Genomic DNA, 6000 nt, shown 5'->3' on the forward strand with positions numbered 1-6000 from the left:
TGCATGCTAGAATCATGCTAGTAACATGCTAATTCATGCTAGAATCATACTAGTAACATGCTAATTTATGCTAGAATCGTGCTAGTAACATGCTAATTCATACTAGAATCATGCTAGCAGCATGCTAATTCATACTAGAATCATGCTAGTGACATGCTAATTCATACTGGAATCATGCTAGTATCATGCTAATTCATGCTAGAATCATGCTAATAACATGCTAATTCATACTGGAATCATGCTAGTAACATGCTAGTTCATCCTAGAATCATGCTAGTAACATGCTAATTTATGCTAGAATCATGCTAGTAACATGCTAACTCATGCTAGAATCATGCTAATAACATGCTAACTCAAACTAGAATCATGCTAATAACATGCTAATTCACACTAGAATCATGCTAATTCATACTAGAATCATGCTAATAACATGCTAATTCATGCTAGAATCATGCTAGTAACATGCTTATTCATGCTAGAATCATGCTAATAACATGCTAATTTAGACTAGAATCATGCTAGTAACATGCTAATTCATACTAGACTCATGCTAGTGACATGCTAATTCATTCTAGAATCATGCTAATAACATGCTAATTCATGCTAGAATCATGCTAATAACATGCTAATTTATACTAGAATCATGCTAGTAACATGCTAATTCATACTAGACTCATGCTAGTGACATGCTAATTCATACTAGAATCATGCTAGTGACATGCTAGTTCATACTAGAATCTTGCTAATAACATGCTAATTCATGCTAGAATCATGCTAATAACATGCTAATTCATGCTAGAATCATGGTAGTAACATGCTAATTTTACTAGAATCATGCTAATAACACACTAATTCATGCTAGAATTATGCTAGTAACATGCTAAATCGTGCTAGAATCATGCTAATTCATGCTAATAACATGCTAATCCATGCTAGAATCGTACTAATAAGATACTAATTCATGCTAATAACATGCTAATCTATGCTAGAATCATGCTAATAACATGCTACTTATACTTTTTCAAACTGTTTTTAAACTAAATAAACTATTACCAACAGGCTTTGTCAAGCCAGCCTCAAAGTTTGTCTCGACGAACTTTACTGTCTAGTTAATATTATTATTCTTCTTCTGAGACTAAAAATTAAACTCTATCTCGTCCTAGGCCATTCAAGCTATGACCATCAAACTCGGGTCAGACCTCCGAACTATTCTGACTCGAGTTGCTATATCTTTTCCGACTGATCCGACTTTCGGTTTTCCGAAAAACGTCCCGGGACCGTCGGAAAAATCCCATAGACGTAACATTGGATCAAACTTTGTGACCTCATAACTCCGCATCAGAATGTCACACAGACTTCTAACTGGGCTCATTTAACTCAGACTATCAAACTGCCAATGACTGATCACCTTTAAACTTTCTGGCCACGCCCTAGCAACCACTTTTGGACCCTAGAAACCGTCCCATAGACTTCCATTGCAAAAGACTCTCATTGACTTTACATTGGATCAAACTTTGTGAGCTCATAACTTTGCATCTGACTGTCCTACAGACTAACGGCTGAGCTCATTTAACTCAGTCTAGCCAGCAGCCAATCGCCGATGGCCTTTTAACTTTCTAGCCACGCCCTAACAACCAGATACTGCACCCTAGCAACTGTCCCATAGACTGCAATTAAAGAGGTTCAGACTGATATTGTCATGCTGCAGTGTGATAGAGACATGGGGGTTGTGTTTAACTGTTCATACTGGCAAGAAGCTTTGATACATCATCAGTCTAAGCTGTCAATCAACTCCATAGCAACAAAACAGACTAACCTAGCAACGATATGGCACCAGCTATATCTCAGCATCAGAACATCGTAGAGAGGCGGGGGTTGGCTTGTTTGACTCATGCTCTTACACCATCTATCTATCTATCTATCTATCTATCTATCTATCTATCTATCTATCTATCTATCTATCTATCTATCTCTAACTATCTATCTATCTATCTGTCTGTCTATCTATCTATCTATCTATCTATCTATCTATCTATCTATCTATCTATCTATCTATCTATCTATCTATCTATCTACCTTTATCTATCTACCTTTACCTATCTATCTATCTGTCTGTCTGTCTGTCTGTCTCTATCTATCTATCTATCTATCTATCTATCTATCTATCTATCTATCTATCTATCTATCTATCTATCTATCTATCTATCTATCTATCTATCTACCTCTACCTATCTATCTATCTATCTATCTATCTATCTATCTATCTACCTCTATCTATCTATCTATCTATCTATCTATCTATCTATCTATCTATCTATCTATCTATCCATCATGCTAACAACATGCTAATTCATGCTAGAATCATGCTAGTTACATGCTAATTCATGCTAGAATCATGCTAGTCACATGCTAATTCATGCTAGAATCATGCTAGTCACATGCTAATTCATGCTAGAATCATGCTAACAACATGCTAATTCATGCTAGAATCATGCTAATTTATGCTAAAATCATGCTAGTAACATGCTAATCCATGCTAGAATCATGCTAACAACATGCTAATTCATGCTAGATTCATGCTAGTAACATGCTAATTCATGCTAGAATCATGCTAGTATCATGCTAATTCATGCTAGCATCGTGCTAACAACATGCTAATTCATGCTAGAATCATGCTAGTAACATGCTAATTCATGCTAGAATCATGCTAACAACATGCTAATTCATGCTAGAATCATGCTAGTAACATGCTAATTCATGTTAGAATCATGCTAACAACATGCTAATTCATGCTAGAATCATGCTAACAACATGCTAGTTCATGCTAGAATCATGCTAACAACATGCTAATTCATGCTAGAATCATGCTAACAACATGCTAATTCATGCTAGAATCATGCTAGTAACATGCTAATTCATGTTAGAATCATGCTAACAACATGCTAATTCATGCTAGAATCATGCTAGTAACATGCTAATTCATGCTAGAAGCATGCTAACAACATGCTAATTTATGCTAGAATCATGCTAGTAGCATGCTAATTCATGCTAGAATCTTGCTAGTAACATGCTAAATCATGCCAGAATCATGCTAACAACATGCTAATTCATGCTAGAATCATGCTAACAACATGCTAATTCATGCTAGAATTGTGCTAATTCATGCTAGAATCATGCTAGTAACATGCTAATTCATGCTAGAATCGTGCTAACAACATGCTAATTCATGTTAAAATCATGCTAACAACATGCTAATTATTGCTAAAATCATGCTAGTAACATGCTAATCCATGCTAGAATCATGCTAACAACATGCTAATTCATGCTAGAATCATGCTAGTAACATGCTAATTCATGCTAAAAGCATGCTAACAACATGCTAAATCATGCTAGAATCATGCTAGTAACATGCTAATTCATGCTAGAATCATGCTAGTAACATGCTAATTCATGCTAGAATCATGCTAACAACGTGCTAATTCATGCTAGAATTATGCTAATAACATGCTAATTCATGCTAAAATCATGCTAGTAACATGCTAATTCATGTTAAAATCATGCTAGGTACATGCTAATTCATGCTAGGATCATGCTAGTATCATGCTAATTCATGCTAGAATCGTGCTAACAACATGCTAATTCATGCTAGAATCATGCGAACAACATGCTAATTCATGCTAGAATCATGCTAGTAACATGCTAATTTATGCTAAAATCATGCTAACAACATGCTAATTCATGCTAAAATCATGCTAGTAACATGCTTATTCATGCTAGAATCATGCTAACAACATGCTATTTCACGTTAAAATCATGCTAATAACATGCTAATCTATCTATCTATCTCTCTATCTCTCTATCTATCTATCTATCTATCTATCTATCTATCTATCTATCTATCTATCTATCTTTTCACACTTTTTAAAACTGTTTAAACTAAATAAACTATTACCGTCAGGCTTTCACAAGCCAGCCTCAAAGTTTGTTCTCAAACTTTAAGAATCTAGTTCTGCTTCTTCTTCTTCTTTCTTCTGAGACTAATTTTAAAGTCTATCTCCTCCTAACCCTTTCAAGCTTCATACCTCAAACTTTCGTCAAACCTTCAAACTGGTCTGACTCGGGTTGCTATATCTTTTCCGACTGATCCGACTTTCGGTTTTCCGAAAAACGACCCGGAAAATTCCCAAAATTCCCATTGACTTAACATTGGGTCAAACTTTGTCACCTCATAACTCTGCATCAGATTGTCCTACAGGCTTCTAACTGGGCTCATTTAACTCAGTCTAGCCAGCAGCCAATAACTGATGACCTTTAAACTTACTAGCCACTCCCTAGCAACCACTTTTGGCACCCTAGCAACTGTCCCATAGACTTCCATTGTAAAAGACTGCCATTGACTTAACATTGAGTCAACCTTTATGAGCTCATAACTCTGCATCAGACTGTCCTACAAACTACAGTCAGGCCTCATTCGACTCAGTCTAGTCAGTAGCCAATCACTGATGGCCTTTAGACTTACTAGCCACTCCCTAGCAACCACTTATGGCACCCTAGCAACTGTCCCGTAGACTTCCATTCAAAAGACTCTCATTGACTTAACATGGGATCAAACTTTGTGAGCTCATAACTCTGCATCAGACTGTCATAGAGACTAATGGCTGAGCTCATTTAACTCAGTCTAGCCAGCAGCCAATCACTGATGGCCTTTTAACTTTCTAGCCACACCCCTAACTACCACATACTGCACCCTAGCAACTGTCCTATAGAATGTAATTAGCTGTGCTATCAAATGCTTATAATTCTAACATGCTAATGACATGCCAATCATGCTAGCAACATGCTACTCATATGCTAATCATGCTAATGACATGCTAACTCATACTGGAAACATGCTAATGACATGCTAATTTGTACTAGAATCATGCTAGTAACATGCTAATTCATACTAGACTCATGTTAATAACTGGCCTACATGCATATCTTTGCATAGCAGTGTCCTATTGACTTGGGGGATGGCTCATCTGACTCAGACAACCAATGAGCATCTCAATATGATAATAAAGCTCACAAGCCACGCCCCCAAATTGATTCCATAGACTTCCATTAAAATAGGCCAAGATGCATATCTTTGCATAGCAGTGTCATAGAGACATGGGGGTTGGTTCATTCGACTAAGACAACCAACCACATTCAAGTTCACTCTGTAACCTCGCCCATAGCAACAAAACAGAGTACCCTAGCAACCATTCATCAACAGCTATATCTCAGCATCAGAACATCGTAGAGACTTGGAGATTGGCTCGTTTGACTCATGCTAGCAAACGGAACTTCCTATATGCTACACATGCTAGCAGTGACTAGCTACATGCTAATATTGACTAGCCAAGTACTGTAACTTGCTAGAAATGCTTACTAAGTATAAATGTTTTATCAAGCATGTATGTGAGGCTTGCCTAGTAACCAACCAGGGTACCCTAGCAACTGCCTAGCAACCACCCAAATTACCCTAGCAACCGCCTAGCAACCACCTAGCAACGGCCTAGTAATGCCTTAGTAAGGGCCTAGCGACCACTCAGGACACCCTAGCAACCGCCTAGCAATGCCTTAGCAACCACTCAGAATACCTTAGCAACCACCTAGCAACACCTTAGCAACCACCTAGCAACCACTTAGGACACCTTAGCAACTGCCTAGCAACACCTTAGCAACCACCTAGCAACCACTCACAACACCCTAGCAACTGCCTAGCAACGCCTTAGCAACCACCTAGCAACCACTCAGGACACCCTAGCAACCGCCTAGCAACACCTTAGCAACCACCGAGCAACCACTCAGGACACCCTAGCAACCACCGAGCAACGCCTTAGCAACCACTCAGAATACCCTAGCAACCACCTAGCAACCACATAGGACACCTTAGCAACCACCTAGCAACACCTTAGCAACCACTCAGAACACCCTAGCAACCGCCTAGCAACACCTTAGCAACCACCTAGCAAC

At 38.2% G+C, this 6000-nt stretch overlaps 1 protein-coding gene across 1 annotated transcript in view; it reads right to left on the bottom strand.

The window, feature by feature from the left end:
• LOC137490965 (protein NLRC3) overlaps nucleotides 1-6000 on the bottom strand; it is a 766684-nt gene that overhangs the window by 552805 nt on the left and 207879 nt on the right. The window lies entirely within an intron of this gene.

This window comes from Danio rerio, chromosome 4 (assembly GCF_052040795.2).
Source record: "Danio rerio strain M-AB ecotype USA chromosome 4, GRCz13ab, whole genome shotgun sequence".
Taxonomy (NCBI): Eukaryota; Metazoa; Chordata; class Actinopteri; order Cypriniformes; family Danionidae; genus Danio; species Danio rerio.